A 22,273-nucleotide genomic window follows, 5' to 3' on the forward strand; every position below is an offset into this window, starting at 1 on the left:
AAAATCTGGCCATTTCTTTGGCCAGTTGTATCTTCTTTTGTCTGTCATATTAAGAGATTTTAGTGTAAGTCTCAGCTGATTGATCACTGACAGTAGAGGTCAAAATTGCAATTGTTTAATTCCACAGATTGCCTTGGAGGGCAATAAAACAGAAAATTGATAGTGTTTGATCTTTTCCACAGTTGTTTATGTAAAATAAACTTTCAAAATGGCATTGTGAAATATACTGAAGTGATCTGTATATTTACAATTATATGAAAATGTCCAAGAATGGTGTGCCTGGCAAGTATTTCTAAATTGTGCACAATTTGTTAAAAAACTAATAAAATCCCATTTGTCATCATTTTACAAAGAAAATGTTCAAAAAGTTGTTTGTAATTGTTTTTAATCTCTATGCTTTCAATAGTTTGGAAACTATGGTCTTAAAATTTAATATGATAAATATAACAGCATTTAAGGAATGACTTTGACTTATAAAATACAAAAGTATGTTTCACTCTATTTTTTATATTAATTAGTTCAATATTAAAAAAGAATTACTGGCCCTTTGGCTCTAATCAGTTAGATAAAAAATTCTGACTGCTTATTTTGTAATCTATTAATTGTTATATGGCTGTATGATGTGGGGAAATGAACGAGATGGCACCAATCAGGCTCTCTCACCCCACACTCTCATGCCGTCTAGCCCCATGTTCTATAATCAATGAGCTTGCAGGTTATGGAACAGTTGAAATTACGTATGGCACTGCGTATGTATATCACATTGTACCCGCTTGGCCAAGGACCATTTTTGTTCTATACAAGCATATAAGCCCCACTTTTGGAAACCCTTTCTGCTATTTCCTAGTGAGAATCAACATATCTGAAGTTCCTACTGCTCCTTGAGTTTTCTTCAGCTTCCCCGCTTCCACCTTGCCTACCCTGGGTTCAGCAAACAGTGTGAGAAGTGAGACATATGATAAGGCAAATTTTAGGGCAATATTTATCTTAAAGATATTTGAGTTGTTAAAATTACCACTTTTCTTAGAAATGTATTTTCCACTGCCAAGAAAGGCACATGGAGCAGGACAGGGAATTTTTATTTTATTATTTTACTAATTTTTTTCAGGGAAAAAATGAAATGCCAGGGGCATTTCTCAGCATAGTTGGAAATTCCCCATATTTATAAGACATCAGCATTAAAAATATAATAAATAATTATGTTATAAAATCCAATTACATAGGAATTGAAAAATATCCTCTTGATTAAAACTTTTTTAGGTATGGAGAGTTTTTAGGGGATTATCTCTTCAATGCAGGAGAAAATTCATAACCAAAAATAGCATTATCAAAGGCAAACAGCATTACTCAGTATAATGACGATAAGGCTGACAATTCACAGGACAAATTGTATGAAAAAATTAAAACATTTATGATATGTATATATATACATATCATAAATATCTCAGCAAATATGTCAGAAATTTTGGAAAACACAACAGTGGCCACAGGACTGGAAAAGATCAGTTTTCACTCCAATCCCAAAGAAGGGCAATGCCAAAGAATGTTCAAACTAACACACAATTGCACTCATTTCACACACTAGCAAAATAATGCCCCAAATTCTCCAAGTTAGGCTTCAACAGTACATTAACTGAAAATTTTCAGATGTTCAAGCTGTCTTTAGAAAAGACAGAGGAACCAGAGATCAAATTGACAACATCTGTTGGATCATCAAAAAGCAAGAGAATTCCAGAAAAAATATCTACTTCTGCTTCATTGACTACACTAAAGCCTTTACTATGTGGATTACAACAAACTGAAAAATTTTCCAAGAGATGGGAATACCAGACCACCTTAATTGCCTCCTGAGAAAGCTGTAGCCAGGTCAAGAAGCAAGTTAGAGCTGGACATGGAACAGACTGGTTCCAAATTGGGAAAGGAGTACATCAAGACTGTGTATTCTCACCCTGCTTATATAACTTCTATGCAGAATACATCATGAAAAATGCTGGGCTGGATGAAGCACAAACTGGAACCAAGATTGCTGGGAGAAATATCAATAATCTGGGATATGCAGATGATACCACCCTTATGGCAAAAAGCAATGAGAAACTAAAGAGCCTCTGGATAAAGATGAAACAGGAAAGTGAAAAAGCTGGTTTAAACTCAGTATTCAAAAAATGAAGAGCATGGCATCTGGTCCCATCACTTCATGGCAAATAGATGGAGAAACAATGGAAACAGTGACAGGCATTATTTTCTTGGATTTCAAAATCAATGCTGATGGTGACTCCAACCATAAAATTAAAAGATGCTTGCTCCTTGGAAGAAAAGCTATGACAAATATAGACAACATGTTAAAAAGTCGAAACATTACTTTCCTGAAAAACAGACTGTATAGTCAAAACTATGGTTTTTCCAGTAATTAGGGGTATGAATGTGAGATTGGACCATAAAGAAAGCTGAGCATTGAAGAAATGATGCTTTTTGAACCATGGTTTTGGAGAAGACTCTTGAGAGTCCTCTGGACTTCAAGGAGATCAAACCTTACCTGGAGAATCCCAGGGACAGCGGAGCCTGGTGGGCTGCCGTCTATGGGGTCGCATAGAGTAGGACACAACTGAAGCAACTTAGCAGCAGCAGCAGCAGAATATTAAAACAGAAGACATACTGATTGTAATAATTAAGTCTACGAACTATGTTGCCTCCTAGGGTCAGGCCACAGGAAATTCAATTGTGGTAGATGAATTAGAGGAACAATAACAGTTTGCTTGTATATTGAGATTAAGATCATTAATCTTAATGCTTAATAAGATTAAGATGCTTAATCTTAACATGTTGCATGTTCTAGAAATAATTGAAGTTTTAAGAATTCAGTTTATTTGAACAGTTAATCATAAATATTGGGCTTCTCTGGTAGCTCAGCTGGCAAAGAATCCACCTGCAGGAGACCCTGGTATGATTCCTGGGTCAGAAGAAGGGATAGGCTACCCATTCCAGTATTCTTTGGTTTCCCTGTTAGCTCAGATGGTAAAGAATCCACCTGCAAGTTCTAGAGAGAATTGAAATTTTAAGAATTCAGTTTATTTGAATAGTTAATAATAAATATTGGATCAAAATCTTGAACTTTGTAATTTCATTTATTATACTGAACTCAGTTTCATCACATCAAAATCATGACAAAACCAAATTATAAAATAGCAGTGGTTAAAACATCCTTCTCCCTCTCATTAAAAAAAACACTAAAAATAAAAATTCCTTAGGCTGCCTTTCTCAATATTGAATGTTTGTGAAAAGACCTACAAATATGAAGTTACTTATTTTCAATTTAAATATTGTACTGAAAGCTGAATATGGTAATGATGCAGCAATGGAGGAATGCTATCATCATGTGAATAAGTTTTCATAAAACTTAATTTAAAATTAAAATAATCACCATTACTCTATCAATATTTGGAATTATTTACATTCTAAATTGCTTTCTCATGAAAAAAAATGTATTTTATACAATTAAAGAATAAAAGAGTTTAGTATAGGCCAGATGTGGCTTCCCAGGTGACGCTAGTGGTAAAGAACCTGTCTGCCAATGCAGAAGATGCAGAAGATGCTGGTTTGACCCCCGGGTCTGGAAGATCCCCTGGAGGAGGGCATGGCAGCCCACCCCAGTATTCTTGCCTGGAAAATCCCATGGACAGAGGAGCCTGGTGGGCTACAGTCAATAGGGTCATACAGAGTTGGACATGACTGAAGCAACTTAGCACAGCATGGCTTATATGTTCCTTGATAATCTAACTTAATTATCATAACAACTCTCTGAGGTAAAGTGAAAGTGAAGTCACTCAGTCATGTCTGACTCTTTGCAACCGCATAAACTGTAGCCTACCAACCAGGCTCCTCTGTCCATAGGATTTTCCAGGCAGTAGTACTGGAGTGGATTGCCACTTCCTTCTCCAGGGGATTTTCCCAACCCAGGGCTCAAGCCCGGGTCTCCCACATTGTAGACAGACGCTTTACTGTCTGAGCCACCAGGAAGTCTGAGCCTATAAGGTTACTGAAAAAGTGAAAGTCACTCAGTCTTGTCCAACTCTTTGTGACCACAGTCCATGGAATTCTCCAGGGAAGAATACTGGAGTGGGTTGACATCCCATTTTTCAGGGGATCATCTGGACCCAGGAGTCAAACCCAGTTTTCCTGCATTGCAGGAGGATTCTTTACTATCTTAAACAAGAGGAAACAAGAGGAAAATTCTTTAGCATCTTAAACAAACCTGACAACATACAGTCAGGAAGAAACAACAATAACTGGAAACTATATGAACTGAAGCTTGGAATCTCTGGACATAGAAAGGGTCTATCCTCTTTTAACAGGTTTTCCCAGGTAACTCAATGGTAAAGAAACCACCTGCCAATGCAGCTGACATGGGTTTGATCCCTGAGTCAGGAAGATTCCCTGGAGAAGGAAATAGCAACTCACTTCAATATTCTTCTCTGGAAAATTCCATAGACAGAGGAGCCTAGCAGGCTACAGTCCATGGGGTTGCAAAAGATTCAGACATGACTTAGAAACTGAGCATGCACACACCCTCTTTTAAAGACCTTTTGATTAATTAAGTCAGGCCCACCCAGGATGATAAATCTTTTAATGAAATTGACTGCTTAGGACTGATAAATTAAATCAATTTAATTACAGCTGTGAAATTCCTACACAACAGTGCATAGATGAGTGTGTAACTGACTCATTGGGAGGTGTGTGTGTGCACTGTAAACTAGTTATTTCACTGCCTCCTTAACGTTTCACAGAAGTGCAGCTCTTGCAGCCTACCCAATGTAGAAACACTAAAAAGGGAATTCTGGAGCATTTAGCTCTGAAGCAAAGCTGTGTGGGAAACCATGACGGTGGATATAGCAGTCATGGTAGTCTGGGGGGAAGCACTGTGGACAAGGAAAGCAAATTCATTTTCTGAGCAAGTGTATCTTCAAGTAAAATCAAGATGTTACTCAATTCCAGAAAGAAAGGGATTTAATATAGTCAGCCTGCCACCAGGTAGCTGGCTGATCACCTCAGAGAACTCAGGGTCAGTCTCCATTGATGAGATATATATATTCAACAGCATCTATAGCCAGGCCAGCCTTGGGGGTGGAATTCAGCATTGCTGCACTTATGCTGACCCCATCTTTTTCACCACGGCTTCTTTGTTCATGAATCACCGGGCAAAGACAGAGGTGGCTGAGCAGGATGCTGACAGACATTCATAGTAGAGGCCGTCTTAGTCACTTGATTGCTCAAGTCCCTCTCTCTTTTTTTTCCCCCACTAATTCACATGGAACACAAATATCTTCCTATCCTGTTTCCACAGATATCTATTCACATACCGTCTTCAAGACTCTTTTTTCATGAATCTTACAATTGTGCCCCTGATCATTTCACCAAACCATTGGCCACATTTCATGAATTGGTATCGAGCTGGTCATTTGGATAGGCAAAAGCAAACAGGCAATTACCCTGACTGAAGCTTTGCCTTTCACTGAAAAACAAGTCCCTATGCCCAACGCACTGGAGCCCAGAAAGATGTACTGAGGGCCCTGCAAGGAGAGGAGTGGCTCATGCCTTAAAAACCCCAAACTCCCTGAAAGCTCTCAGGGAAGCCCTTTCCTAGGAAGGTGAGGCAGGGGCGTGGTGAGTTGTAAACATCTTGGTGTCAGAGTCCTTGTTCTGGGGGTCAGGTCAAGGTCAGATAACTGTTCCCGTAAATGTCTCATGAGTGTTAGTCTCTGTTCTGACAAGAAAGGGCAGGTCCTAAGGCACTACTTACCCTCCAGGGTCCAGTCCTGGCTGAGTCAGAGCTCAGCTGGCAGCGCCCTCAGGGCTGGGTCCTCAGACCCTGCTCAGCCGTCATCACTGAGGGAGCTGGGTGCCAAACCCAACTGGCCCTCAGGCTGCTCAGGCTCCCCAGGCTGGCCATGTGGTGGGGGGTGTGGGAGCAGGTCTTGCAGATGGCATCCCAGGCAGACAGTGCTGCCAGGAGGTGACAGAGGCGGGGAGAGGGTCACTGCCTCCTCAAGGCCTGGGCCCGGACAGTGGGGCCACAGTGAGGGCTCTGGAGGTGAGCAAGACACAGCCCCCAACATGTCCCCTGGACCCTCAGATCACCGCTGGTCTGAGGCTGGATGAACTATAGCTCCCTGGGGGAAAGGCCGGGATTGACTCTTACCTCACTGTCCTCCTTATGATCCCTACTCCACTGACCTTGCCGGAATGTTGCCACTAAAGGTCACTCATTGACAGTTGCTTCCTTGGGGGAGGAGCCAATTGCAAATGGCTGAACAGGACTTGTTATCTGGTGACAGGGTGCAGAGTAATAGCTCACAAGTACAGCTGTGCTGAGGTCTGCACTTGGCCTTAGTTCTGTTACATACCTACTAAGAGAGTCTCCATTCACAGAAACTAGATGGCCACAGATGTCAGCTTTGGATGGTCTCTATATCACTCAGTACTGTCTTTGTTGGGCTTAAGAATGTGATATATGAGTAGTAGCCATGAGCATTTGAGCTACCTCCTCCACAAGCTACCTTTTCCCTCAGCCCTGATCAAGCTCCATCTCCTCCATAGCACTTCCATTTGATAATGGAGCACTGTCACACATGCCTGACTTTGTGCCTTAGTAGGTCAGAAAATCTTGCCTCATGATGGATGGCTCCAAATGCATGGCAACTTGGTGGCCCATGATTAAGCTTTAGTCTTTAATGAGACCCAGAAACAAGCCAAAAGCTATGTTCAAAAGGAAACTAGTTTTCCACAGATGATGTCTGGGCTTTGTTCCAAAACCCTAAGGGTAGGAGATGTGATTTACCTATAGGGACCTGTCAATGGCACTGAACAACATCTCTATCTGCCAATAATGTTTTGAGCACCATTAGATCTGCTGACCCATGTGACTTAAGTGGCAGAGCAGTTTCAGCTGGTGCCCATGGGCTCCCAGTCTGCTGCAGTCTTGCCATTCCTGTTGCCTGTAGATATTAACCTTCAGCTCAGTGTTGAATATTCTCTGACTCTTAATGAATATTTCTTGTATATGTGAGTAGACCTAGGATATTGAAATTAATTTGCATATTATTATGTAGTTTTCTATTCCTGTCCTCAAGCAACTGCTTCTTTTTCACCCACAGTTTACCACCATCTAATATTAATGCTGGGCTTCCCTGGAGACTCAGTAGTAAAAACTCCGCTTGGCAATTCAGGAGATGCCATTAGATCCCTGAGTCACAAAGATCCCCTGGAGGAGGAAAATGGCAACCCCCTCCAGTATTATTGTCTGGAGAATCCCATGGACAGAGGAGCCTGGTAGACTACAGTCCATGTGGTTGCAAAGAAGTTGGACACAACAGCAACTAAACAACAACAATATTAATGTCTGTGGTATAGTAGGCACTTGAAATAAATATATTGAATTCATCTGAATTTAATATGTTTTCTGATAGAAGCAAATATCCACATACATATGTAAATTCCAAGATGCACTTGTACAGGCACATGTGTGCACATCAATATACATAGGGTTCTGAAGAAATAAATTACCAAATAATAACCTCTTCATTCATTACCTCCTAATGAAGGTATATCTAATACTCTTTCTTTGGGCCAAGTCCTTGACGATTAAAATTTTTTTAAACTCATTTAATCTCACCAATATTGGGTCTACTTATCTATACATGTACTTAAAATGTCCTATTCCATCTGATTCAGTGGATCATACATGGATTTCATTTCCTCTTTGAACAAGGTCATTGCAAAACCAAAATGTTAGGCATTAGCAGTTTCGCAGGAACATATTTTAGAGGATTAACATAATTAGTCTGAGTAATTACGGGATTGATACAGTCACAGATTGGTCTAATTAGCCTTTGAACAGACTGATGGCTCAATTTAAAAGCTAATCAATTATCTGGCTGATCTCTACACACCTTTTATGCTTGGTTTGATTAATACTCAAGCCTTTGGCAAAGGGCTAAAACTTTGGGTGAAGGGCTAAAACTTAACTGATCAATTTTCAATAATCACATTGCTTTGATGGGTATATATTGCTCTTGAGTACTTGATTCCTTTTGTTTTAATACACACACATACATATATAGTGATGCTTATAACAATGATCAATATTTTCTATTTATTTGCATATAGGCTAGATATTAGAAGGCTTCTGTGAGACTGTCTGAATGATGTAAGTGAATAATTTTAGGAAATCTAGAAATACTGAATAAAAATGCATGAAATTAAACGATAATTTTAGTTTTCTGTCATCTGGAGATTTCCTAGAGAATTCTGAGCAAACTTCCTTTGAATGCTGATTTCCTCCAAATCTTCATTTTTACCTAATTCTATGTATGCTCTGCTGTGTGCTCAGTTTCTCAGTCGTGTCCAACTCTTTGACCCCATGGACTGTAGTCCACCAGGCTCCACTGTTTATGGGATTTCCCACACAAGAATACTGGAGTGGGTTGCCATTTCCTCCTCCAAGGAAATCTTCCCAACCCAGGGATTGAACCTGAGTCTCCTGTGGCTCTTGTTGTCAGCAGTTTCTTTGCCAAAGAGCCACCTGGGAAGCTCAATTCTATGTCTAGGGAGCATGATAAATAAAGGTTGCTTTCAGAGTTATTTGTATGTCTTTGAATGAAATAGATAATAATAATATGATAATATTAATACATGTGTAACTTCTGGTATTGTTTCTATTCCACAGAGTAAGTCTACCTAAGCTGTATTTACATTTAATTAATTAATTATTTTTTAAAATGTACAGAAATCTCTTTGACATTATGATGTTTTATTGTGATAAATCTACTGATGCATACGGGATTAAATGCAGTAAATGGAAACTATGAAAGTGTAGGCTAATTATAATATGAGAGCTAGTGCATGATCAGAGCTCATTCACCAGGTGGTGAGTAATACAGATTATTAATTCCTATGTTACTTTAAATCTAACTAAACCTGTACCTAGTCTAAAATACATTCTCATAACATATAAATTGGCATTTAGCTGCAGAAAGTATTGATCATCATAATCATACACTATGCTTTATGTTTTATCAGGAAATTGTAATTTGATGCTATAATAAGTGTCTCTTCAATATATAAATAATTGTTAGTGGTCCAGGTGCATGCTTGGTAGAATTCTCATTGGTAACTTGCCCTTCACATGGACATTATAAACCAAAGACTTATTAAATGTTGCCCATCACACATTATTTTACTTTTAAACACTTAATATGAACTAGCAGTCTCTTCCCACTATCCCTTCTACCCACTAGGAACCACTAATCTACTTTTGTGCTCAGTTGTGTCCTACTCTGTGCAACGCTCTGGACTGTAGCCCTCCAGGCTCCTCTGTCCATGAGATTTCCCAGGCAAGAATACTGGAGTGAGTTTCCATTTCATACTTCAGGGGATCTCCACAACCCTGGAATCCAGCTCACCTCTCCTGTGTCACCTGCACTGCAAGTGAATTCTTTACTGTTGAATTATCAAATCAGGGAAGCCCTGTCTCTGCATTCTGATTTGGATAATCCCTATTGATATTCTTCAAATGTGTTCCTCTTCCTGCAGTATCTAATCTGCTTTCAGTATCATCAAATAACATCTCTTTGATAGTGTCTTATTTATAGCTGGACTTCCCTGGTGGCTCAGCTGGTAAAGAATCCGCCTGCAATGAAGGACACTAGGGTTTGATCCCTGGGTTGGGAAGATACCACGGAGAAGGGAATGGCCACCCATTCCAGTATTCTGCCCTGGAAAACTCCATAGACTATATAGTCCATGGGGTGGCTCATGACTGAGTAACTTTCACTCATTCACTCTTTACAGCTAGGTTTTCAGTTTTCTATTTTCCTTCAATTTCTTGAATCCTATAACACACAAATAAGCAAAGTAATTTTTGGTATTTTCATCCTTTCTACCAGTTCTATTAATAGTTTTACTATTGAGCATTACTCTTTTGCTAATGAGTCACATTTTCCTGATTCTTGGCATGTCTAGAAATTTTCTTAATTGGATGGTGTGGCGGTTTAGTTACTAAGTCATGTCCGACTCCTATGACCCAGTGGAATAGGTTGCCATGCCCTCCTCCAGGGGATCTGCCTGACCCAGAGAACAAACCTGCCTCTCCTGCATTGCAGGCAGATTCTTTACCTTAGAGACACCAGGGAAGCTCTTAATTAGGTGTTGAGCATTGTAACTAGTACATTGCTGAATGACTATAATTTATTTTCTTCTTTAAGAGCTGTTGTTTGGTTGCTGAGTCATGTCCGAATCTTTTTGACCTCATGGACAGCAGCATGCCAGGCTTCCCTGTCCACCATTTCCTGAAGCTTGGGCAAACTCATATCCATTGAGTTGGTGATGCCAGCCAACCATCTCACCCTGTGTCATCTCGTTCTCCTCCTGCCTTCAATCTTTCCCAGAATCAGGGTCTTTTCTAAGGAGTTGGCTATTTGCATCAGGCTGCCAAACTATTGGAGCTTCAGCCTCAGCATCAGTCCTTCCAATGATATTCAGGATTGTTTTTTTTTAGGATTTACTGGTTTGATGCCTTTGCTGTCCAAGGGACTCTCAAGAGTCTTCTCCAACACCACAGTTCAAAGGTATCAATTCTTCGATATTCAGACTTCTTTATGGTCCAACTCTCACATCTGGACAAGACTACTGGAAAAACCATAGATCTGACTATATGGTCTTTTGTTAGCAAAGTAATGCCTCTGCTTTTAAATATGCTGTCTACGTTTGCCATAGCTTTTGTTCCAAGGAGCAAGCATCTTTAAATTTTATGGTTGCAGTCACCATCTGCAGTGATTTTGGAATCCAAGAAAATAATGTCTGTCACTGTTTCCATTGTTTTCTCATCTATTTGTCATAAGGTGATGAGACCGGATGCCATGATCTTCATTTTTTAAACGTTGAGTTTTAAGCCAGTTTTTTCATTCTTCTGTTTCACTGTCATTTAGAAGCTCTATAGTTCCTGTTCATCTCCTGCCATAAAGGTGGTGTCATCTGCATTTCTGAAGTTATTGATATTTCCCCTGGCATTCTTGATTCCAGCGTGTGCTTCATTGAGCCCAGCCTTTCACATGATGTACTCTGCATAGAAGTTAAATAAGCAGACAATATACAGCCTTGACGTACTCCTTTCCCGATTTTGAACCAGTCTGTTGTTCCACATCCAGTTCTAACTGTTTCTTCTTGACCTGCATACAGGTTTCTCAGGTGTCTAGTATTCCCATATCTTGAAAATTTTTCCACAGTTTATTGTGATCCACACAGTCAAAGGCTTTGGCATAGCCAATAAAGCAGAAGTATATGTTTTTCTGGAATTCTCTTGTTTTTTACATGATCCAGCGTTTGTTGGCAATTTGATCTCTGGTTCCTCTGCCTTTTCTAAAACCAGCTTGAACATCTGTAAGTTCATGGTTTACATATTGCTGAAGCCTGACTTGGAGAATTTTGACATTTCTTTGCTAGCATGTGAAATGTGCAATCATGCAGTAGTTTGAGCATTCTTTGTCATTGCCTTTCTTTGGGATTGGAATGAAAACTGACAATTTCCTGTCCTGTGGCCACTGCTGGGCTTTCCAAATTTACTGGCATATTGAGTGAAGCACTTTAACTGCATCACCTCTCAGGATTTGATATATCTCAAATGGAATTCTATCACCTCCACTATCTTTTTTTGTAGTGATGGTTCCTAAGGCCTACTTGATTTCACACTCCAAGATATCTGTCTCTATTTGGGTGATCACACAACTGTGGCTATCTGGATCATTAAGATCATTTTTTAATAGTTCTTCTATGTATGCTCGCCACCACTTGTTAATATCTTCTGCTTCTTTTAGGTCCATAGTGTTTCTGTCCTTTTTTGTACTCATCTTTGCATGAAATGTTCTCTTGTTAAGTCTAATTTTCTTGAAGAGATCTCTAGTCTTTCCCATCCTATTGCTTTCTTATATTTCTTTGCATTGTTCACTTAGAAAAGCTTTCTTATCTATCCTTGCTATTCTTTGGAACTCTGCATTCAGTTGGGTATATCTTTCCTTTTGTCCTTTGCCTTTAGCTTCTCTTCTTTTTTCAGCTACTTGTAAGGCTTCCTCAGATGACCATTTTGCTTTTTAGCCTTTCTTTTTCTTTGAGATGGCTTGATCACCACCTTCTATACAATGTTATGAACCTCTGTCCATAGGTCGTTTGACACTGTGTCTATCAGATTTAATTCCTTGAATCTATTTGTCACTTCCACTGTATAATTAGTAGGGGTTTGATTTAGGTCATACCAGAAAGGCCTATTGGTTTTACCTAGTTCACTTTAAGTCTGAATTTTGCAATGAGGAGTTCATGATCTGGGCTACAGTCAGCTCCTGGTGCCTTTTTTTTTTTTTTTTTTTCTTTCCTTTGCTAACAGTATACAGCTTCTCAATCTTTGGCTGCAAAGAATATAAGCAATCTGATTTCAATATTGACCATCTGGTGATGTCCATGTCTATTTTTGTCTCTTGTGTTCTTAGAAACAGGTGTTTGTAATGACCAGTGCAGTCTCTTATCAAAACTGTTAATCTTTACCCTGCTTCATTTTGTACTCCAAGGCCAAACTTGCCTGTTACTCCATGTTACCTCTTGACTTTCTACTTTTGCATTCCAATCTCCTATGATGAAAAGGACATATTTCTAGGGTGTTAGTTCTATAAGATCTTTTAGGTCTTCATAAAACTGTTCAACTTCAGCTTTTGGCATTAGTTCTTGGGGCATAGACTTGGATTGCTGTGATATTGAATGGTTTACTTTGAAAATGAACCAAGATCATTCAGTCATTTTTGAGATTGCACCCAATTACTGAATTCTGAACTCTTTTGTTGACTATGAGGGCTACTTCATTTCTTCTAAGGGATTCTTGACCACCATAATAAATATAATGGTCATCTGAATTAAATTCGCCTATTCTGGTCCATTTTAGTTTGCTGACTCCTAAAATGTCAATGTCCACTCTTGCCATCTCCTCTTTGACCACTTCCAATTTACTTTCATTCATGAACCCAATATTCCAGGTTCTTATGCAGTATTGTTCTTTACAGCATTGGACTTTACATTCGCCACCAAATACATTCACAACTGAGTGTTGGTTTTGCTTTTACTCTGGCCCTCCATTCCTTCTGGAGCTATTTATTTGCTCTGCTCCAGTAGCATACTGGGCACCTACTGACCTGGGGAGTGCATCTTTCAGTGTCTCCTTTTTGCCTTTTCATACTGTTCGTGGGTTTCTCAAGGCAAGAATGCTAATGTGGCTTGCCATTCCCTTCTGCAGTGGACCACATTTTGTCAGAATTCTCCACCATGACTCATCCATGTTGGGTGGCACTACACTGCATGGCTTATAGTTTCATTGAGTTAGACAAGGCTGTGATCCATGGGATCAGTTTGGTTAGTTTTCTGTGATTGTGGTTTTCATTGTGTCTGCCCACTGATGGATGAAGAAAAGAGGCTTGTGGAAGCTTCCTGCTGGCAGGAACTAGCTGTGGGGAGAACTGAGTATTGCTCTGGTGAGCAAGGGCATGCTTAGTAAATCTTTAATACAATACGCTGTTGATGAGTTCTAGAAAGCAATTAAATTATCCTTACATCAGGTTGATTTTTCTCTAGACTTATTTTTCAGCATTTATGTTTTGATTGTAAAATTGATATTTCTCTGAAGAAAATTTAGGCGTATTACAACCAGTTATCTTACGTCTCAGTTCAGTTCAGTCGCTCAGTCCTGTCTGACTCTTTGTGACTCCATGGACTGCAGCACACCAGGCCTCCCTGTTCATCACCAACTCCCAGAGTTTACTCAAACTCATGCCCATTGAGTTGGTGATGCCATCCAACCACCTCATCCTATGCCATTCCCTTCTCCTACTTTCAATCTTTCCCAGCATCAGGGTCTTTTCAAATGAGTTAGCTCTTTGTATCAGGTGGCCAAAGTATTGGAGTTTCAGCCTCAACATCAGTCCTTCAAATGAATATTCAGGACTCATTTTCTTTAGGATGGACTGGTTGTATCTCTTTGCAGTCCAAGGGACTCTCAAGAGTCTTCTCCAACATGACAGTTCAAAAGCATCAATTCTTTGCCACTCAGCTTTCTTTATAGTCCAACTCTCACATCCATACATGACTACTGGAAAAATCATAGCCTTGACTAGACGGACCTTTGTTGGCAAAGTAACTTTGGCAAAGTAATCTTACATCTAGGCTAGACAAATTAGGCTAAAATATTAACCTCCTGGGAACCTTACTCAATGCCCAAAGTTATTGAGAGTTGACTCTCCAGTAATGGTGCTTGGGTCTTGAAAATTTTTGCACCTCATGCTGTCTCTGAGAATTATCTGGTTTATATCATCACCCTATCACTTTTTCCTAGTCTCATAAACTTTCATTGTACACATATGTAGTTTAGTATTCTGTGAAGACTTGGTGCAATTGCTATGGAGAGATTTGGTGCACTTTTTCTATATAGGTTCCTCTTAGGTTGAAGTATGCCTTGCAATTGACAACTACCTCAGTGTACCTACACTTTAATTTCTCTATGCTTTGTGCCCATGCTCAGTCACTCTGGTCATGTTCACTCTTTGCAACTCTATGGACTGTTGCAATGCTATGGACTGTAGCCTGCCAACCTACTTTGTCCATGGGATTCTGCAGGCACGAATCCTGGAGTGGGTTGCCATGCCCTCCTCCAGGGGATCTGCCTGAACCAGGGATCGAACCCATGACTCCAGCATCTCCTGCACTGCAGGCGGATTTTTTACCTATATGCTTAGTTCAGTGATGTTACTACGCTCTACTTGGGATCTCTGTCTCTTCACTGTCATTCGTAATATGTCTCTAGGCAATTTTATGTCTCACGTTACTCAGTTTCCCACTTCAGGGGATCACAATCCAATGCCATTAATTATCTAATGTCTATTTTTGTTTGTTTGTGTTTTTACCCCTCTTCTCTAATTGTTCATGGTTGAGGTTAATTCTGGACATTTTTCTTGATTATTGCCAGAAGCAGAAGTCTAGTTCATAAATTTTAATTAGTATATTAATGCAAAAATCAATTTCCTCATTCTTTTTCTCTTGCAGTTATAATTAATAAGTAGTTCAGTAGTTCAGTGAACTTTACATTTTATTGTTAATCATATGACTTGCGGGTAGCTTTTAAGTCCATATGTTTTATTTGTTTTCTATATTTGTGCAAAAGTAGTTATTATATGCACATAAAGTACAGTTAGTAAAATACAAAACAAAATGATTCCTATGAATTTTTCCATATTTAATGTATTTTTCTGAACTTGCTTTATATTGTGAAAATCACTTAATTTAACTCTTTTAAGGTAAAAAGTAAGTGCAACATCAGCTGTTTGAAAACACTTACCTTTTAAACTTTATATTATATACAATTTTAATGAAGAAAGTAGTAAAAATACTATGTGAGATATAAAATACATTTAAAAACATGAACTCTGAAATTACACTGCTTGAGTATGAATCCTTACTTTGCCATTTACTTGGTCTGTAACCTAGGAATGGTTAATTATACTTTTCGTGCCTTATCATTCTAACCTGAGATATACCACTACAATATTTTAAAGTAATTACACTCCAATTAAAATAAATAAATTTTTAAAAAATAAATAAAAAGGCAAAAAAGTCTCTATTTCATAGAGTTCTTGTAAAGATAAATTCTGTTTGTGTTTAAAATAGTTGGTACATCTAACAGCTATAAAGGTAATTGTTATTCCCATGCACAAGAGAAAATATAAAAAATAAATAATACAGAATTAAATTTCATTACAAAAAATATCTGAGCAAGTAATAGTTGTGTCCAACTCTTTGCAACCCCATAGACTGTAGTCCACCAGGCTCCTCTGTCCATGGAATTCTCTGGGTAAAAACATTGGAATGGATTGCCATTTCCTTCTCCAGGGGGTCATCCCGACCCGACCAGGGATCAAACCCTGGTCTCCCGCATTATAGGCAGATTCTTTACCCTCTAAGCCACCAGTGAAGCCCACAATTTTATAAGTATAATTAAATGCATTTTTACAGTGAAAAATAAAATAACTGATAAGGCATAATAAATATCACGTCTGTTGATCAGAATATGAACCAAAACTTTCTGATATAAGACAAGAATGTGACCAAGAAGAACAGAATATCACTTGTTTTTCTCTACAAAGAAGAAAGAGTGTATTTTTCTGTAAAATAATTATAAATATACAGATGTTATAAAAGGTCAGGACTCATATCCAGATGAAAGAGACAGTAAGAGTCCTAATTGAGAAATGATGCAAACCACATTAATTCTCTGAAAAGGAGTTAAGAAAGAAAGAAAGTGGTCACTCAGTTGTGTCCTACTCTTTGCAACCCCATGGACTGTAGACTGCCAGACTCCTCCACCCATGGGATTTTCCAGGCAAGAATACTGGAGTGAGTTGCCATTTCCTTCTCCAGGGGATCTTCCTGACCCAGGGATTGAACCCAGGTCTCCCACAAGGCAGGCAGACTCTTCACCGTCTGAGCCACCAGGGAGTAAGGCATGTATCAAAGAGCAGAAGATTTTAAGACAAGGTATTTTATATCTCTTTGTCTTCTGATATGAAAATAACTGAATAAAACCTTTATTTAAGAATATCTATATAATGCAGAAAATAACCATTTTATGGGGTATTTTTAAACCTTTTCTTTTTGAAATCACATACTTCAACCAAAATAAAACAGGTTATTATTTATTGCTTGGTAAGTTGGCTCTTCATTGCTATCCCACCTGATTTCCCTAACAAAGGTAAAAGTTGTTATTCAGGAGACTTCATGGCTGACATTAGTTTAGGATAATGAGGGCATGTAATTTGTTTTGCATAGACCAGCACTGTTATAAGTAATGAAAAATTATGATAATAGCAGAGTCAGCATAACTGACATTGCAGACAGAGAGTAAAGAAATTTATGTACCATCAAGCTATCATTTTGATAAAGTAGGTTTTCTTTCCAGAGACATTTAAATGCCTTAGTAACATTTGGCTTCCCAGGTGGGTCAGTGGTAAATAATCTGTTTGCCAATGCAAGAGAGAGGAGACTTGGGTTCCATTCCTGGGTCAGAAAGATCCCCTGGAGGAGGAAATGTCAACATACTCCAGTTTTCTTGCTGGAAACTTCCCTGGACAGAGGAGTCTGGCAGGTTGCAGTCCTTGGTGTAACAAAGAATCAAACTGAGAACACACTCAAGCAAAATAGTACATAGAAGCAGCTATTATATATTCGACTGTTACCAGATTATGTTTTCTTAAAACTGAATTATCTGATGGAAATAATCCAATTATAGGGTATTGTATTATGTAAGAAATAATCAGGTTAAAATTATAACATTTCTTAAATTTGAATATAAGCTTTAATTGTTACTGTAGAAGTTTTGCAGCTTACCTACAATGCTTAATGTCAAAGAATTTTATCAGTTTACTTATTTTTACTGTCTCAGTAATGCATTCCAACTTGCTGTGACATTTAATTAAAAATGTCACAAGTCTGTTCCTTGTTTTTCTTAGTTGTAAGGTAAGGTATTTGACTAGGTAGTTCTTACTGTTAAACAAACATCAGAATTCATGAATAATTGAATACACTTATCACATGAACACTAATGATAGCTAAAAGCATAGGAGAGTCTTTCCCAAGAATATCAGTCTCTCACAGCATTTCAATCTCCAATGGTGTCTGTATACACCAAAGTGAGAGACACCAATTTTGTGTTTCTTTAGAAAAGGCAGAGGGACCAGAGATCAAATTGCCAACATCCGATGGATCATCAAAAAAGCAAGAAAGTTTCAGAGTTTTTCTGCTTCCATCTATTTCTGCTTTATTGACTATGCCAAAGCCTTTGACTCTGTGGATCACAATAAACTGGAAAATTCTGAAAGAGATGGGCATACCAGACCACCTGACCTGCCTCTTGAGAAACCTGTATGCAGGTCAGGAATCAACAGTTAGAACTGGATATAAAGCAACAGAATGGTTCCAAATAGGAAAAGGAGTACGTCAAGGCTGTATATTGTCACCCGGCTTATTTAATTTCTATGCATACTACCTCATGAGAAATGCTGGGCTGGAAGAAGCACAAGCTAGAATCAAGATTGGCAGGAGAAATATCAATAACCTCAGATATGCAGATGACACCACCCTTATGGCAGAAAGTGAAGAAGAACTGAAGAGTCTCTTGATGAAAGTGAAAGAGGAGAGTGAAAAAGTTGGCTTAAAGCTCAACATTCAGAAAACTAAGATCATGGCATCCGGTCCCACCACTTCATGGGAAATAGATGGGGAAACAGTGGGAACAGTGTCAGACTTTATTTTTCTGGGCTCCAAAATCACTGCAGATGGTGATTGCAGCCATGAAATTAAAAGATGCTTACTCCTTGGAAGGAAAGTTATGTCCAATGTAGACAGCATATTAAAAAGCAAAGACATTACTTTGCCAACAAACGCCCGTCTAGTCAAGGCTATGGTTTTTCCAGTGGTCATGTATGGATGTGAGAGTTGGACTATAAAGAAAGCTGAGCACCGAAGAATTGATGCTTTTGAACTGTGGTGTTGGAGAAGACTCTTGACATTCCCTTGGACTGCAAGGAGATCCAAGCAGTCCATCCTAAAGGAGATCAGTCCTGGGTGTTAATTGGAAGGACTGAAATTGAAGATGAAACTCCAATACTTTGCCCACCTGATGTGAAGAGCTAACTCACTGGAAAAGACCCTGATACTGGGAAAGATTGAGGGCAGGAGGAGAAGGGGATGACAGAGGATGAGATGGTTGGATGGCATCATTGACTCGATGGACATGGGTTTGGGTAAACTCCGGGAGTTGGTGATGGACAGGGAGGCCTGGTATGCTGCAGTTCTTGGGGTCACAAAGAGTCGGACATGACTGAGTGACTGAACTGAACTGAAATGCTGAAGCATTTTGTAAATTAAATTATTTTTATGTCACTTACCATAACTTTCCCCAGGAAGAAAAAAGAAATAAAATATATGTAACAGAAATAGTTCAAACTAAAAAATTTTCTGATATAATATGCATACTAGTATACATGACTACACAAACTATATTTTTGAGAAAGTTATCCACAAACCTAGACAACATAAAACTTTCTAATCTAAATAATCATATTATCATAGATTAAAATGTTATCAATGCTACATAAAAATTCTCAGTGGTTCCTTGAAATAACAAATTTGAAGGCAGTATGACATAGAATGTCTCTTTGTATACTGTCTTCAGTTACCTATTATATTATCAAGATATATTGAACTTCTTTCAAATAATTGCTTATTGAAAATTGCTTTTTCTATCTCATTCTAAAACAATATTGAAACTCAGCCAAACAACTGCAACAGTACAGCAAGTTATTTCCAGCTTTAATGTTGCCCTTTGCTTCAGACGCAGAATAGATATAAATATGAAGAAAACTAAGAAAGACAACTGAGTTCATATATGAGATAAATACTGAGAACAGGGACTTTGTCTATCACATGAGTATTGCTCCACCTTGGTTGATGCCCTAACGTACTGGTATGATTATGGTGACCTGAGTTTAGCTCAATGCTTGAAGTCAGTGTTTCCATTTCTATCAGTGAATAAAAGGAGAAAAAAATAAATACTACTGAGCACACAAATACATTAAATTCAACATAACTCCTTGAATTGGGAAGAGCCCCTGGAGTAGGAAATGGCAACCCATTCCGGTATTCTTGCCTGGAAAATTCCGTTGACAGAATTGAAATTTTGGCAGGCTACAGACCATGGGGATGCAAAGAGCCGGACATAACTGAATGACTGAGCCCTCACACACTCAAGCATATCTTAAGTCTATAATTTTTCATGAAGTAAATAATTTAAAAATGCTAAACAGAAGAAAATATAGAAAAACTCAAAATCTCTTGCTGAAAATGACCTCTCAATAAAAGTTAAAACAAAAACAAAAAAATACAATACTAAAAATGTCAATAAAGTTGACAGCTAAAAATGTATTTCTGAAAAAATTAATCTTTAAAGAATAATATTAATATTTCAAAGTCTTGAAATACATGTGAAAAAGATGTCCAAAATTATATCTGAAAGCATAATTTACATTTAAAAAGCAATAAAGTATGAAACAAAATAACATGAAATCAAATTATACTGGAACTGACATCTAGATTCAAAACAAATGACACTTTTGTAGGTCTTGAAATTACTGATAAATGTTCATTTTCTAACTGGGCTTCATTATTTAGGTATATTTACATTTAGTAATATAAATATATTATATTTAAGTTAAAAAAGTACTCTAAAAGAAACAAACACTGTATTATTAATTTATAGTTACTGTTTAGCACAAATAAAGCTTATTTAAGACATGTCAGGTTAGGGATTTCCCTGGAGATCCAGTGGTTAGGGCTCTGAGCTTCCACTGCAGGGGCACAGGTTTTCTCTCTGGTTGGGGAACTAAGATCCCACATGCAACTTGGCATGGCCAAAAGATATAGAGAAAGCTTATTCTAAGGAATACAAAGATATATTAAATAAATTAATTAAATAAACATGCCAGGTTACTTCTCTAAAACTCTGAATATAAAAACTGGAAAACAGAGATGAGGAAATGAAAAACTGTAACAATAGTATAATGTATAAGATTAAAACATTAAAATACCAATTTTAAAATGCTCAGAACTAACATTAAAGTCAGAATAAATTGTTTTCAAGCAAAAAATGGTGGGGATAAATGATATAGTAACAATAACATGATAGAATTGATTTTTCCTAAATAATTGCTATAATAAACAATTCCAGTCAACAAGAGAGAAGGGGGACCTACTTTGTCTACTTCAAAGAGGTCAAAGTGCAAAGTCATTTGACCTACAATACTTTACATCTAAAGCATAAAATAACATTATAAAGATAAGAATTTACTTTTAAAAAATGACCTTAAATGCTATGACAAATATGCAATACATAATCACCAGTGTTAGTCTCAAAGATACACATTAAACATGTACACACAAAAAAGTGAAAAGCCCAATAACACAATTGATAAAATATTTGGGTTGGCAGTGAATCTGCAGAAGAATAATCAAAATAGTCAGAAAATAAATTAAGAGAATAATCAATCTCATTGATGATCAGAAGTATTCAAATAAAAGATTATATAATACCATTATGCACCTATAATATTGATATTAAATAGTCTAAAATACTAATATTTTTATAAAGATGTAAAGGGAACTTTAAGACACTGCTGGCATATAAAAGGAAATATTTTACAGTACTTTAGATTAGATTTGGCTAATATGTGAGAAACTTTAAGATGCCCTTATACATGACCTGAAAACTCCATTTTCTTGCATATACCCTAGACTTGATCTTATGTAAAGACATAAGTACAAAACTGTTGAAAAAAGAAAATCTTGGGTCAGAAAAAAGTAACTTAAAAATATGTGTCACGTTGCAATGAATACTGAATATGTACTAAAAAGAATAGTCTGGAATGCTTCCATTGACATCTTATTTCTCTCTAGTTTCCCAGAATAATTATTACCTTCTTTTTCTTTCACAGTATTTGAAACCCAGTCTATGTGTTCACAGGTCATTATCAGAAGAGATGAATACTGATTTAAACTAACCAGATATCTGTAGACGTTTAACTTACTTCTTTCTTTCTTTCTAAGTCACAGCCAAGCAGCTGTGCTACCTTCACACTCAACTTAATCAAGTTGAGTTTATTCCAGGAGTGCAAGGATTCTTCAATATATGGAATTCAATCAATGTGATGCATCATATTAACAAATTAAAAGATAAAAACCAAATGATCATCTCAATAGATGCAGAAAAAGCCTTTGACAAAAGTCAGCACCCATTTATGATTAAAACTCTTCAAAGAATGGGCATAGAAGCAACCTACATGAACATGCTGCTGCTACTGCTGCTGCTGCTAAGTCTCTTCAGTCGTGCCCGACTGTGCGATCACATAGATGGCAGCCCACCAGGCTCCCCCGTCCCTGGGATTCTCCAGGCAAGAACACTGGAGTGGGTTGCCACTTCCTTCTACAATGCTTGAAAGTGAATTCGTTCAGTCGTGTCCGACTCTTCACGACCTCATGGACTGCAGCCTACCAGGCTCCTCCGTCCCTGGGATTTTCCAGGCAAGAGTACTGGAGTGGGGTGCCATCGCCTTCTCTGCTACCTCAACATAGTAAAGGCCAAATACAA

Source organism: Bubalus kerabau, chromosome 5, assembly GCF_029407905.1.
Source record: "Bubalus kerabau isolate K-KA32 ecotype Philippines breed swamp buffalo chromosome 5, PCC_UOA_SB_1v2, whole genome shotgun sequence".
In the NCBI taxonomy this organism is placed as follows: Eukaryota; Metazoa; Chordata; class Mammalia; order Artiodactyla; family Bovidae; genus Bubalus; species Bubalus kerabau.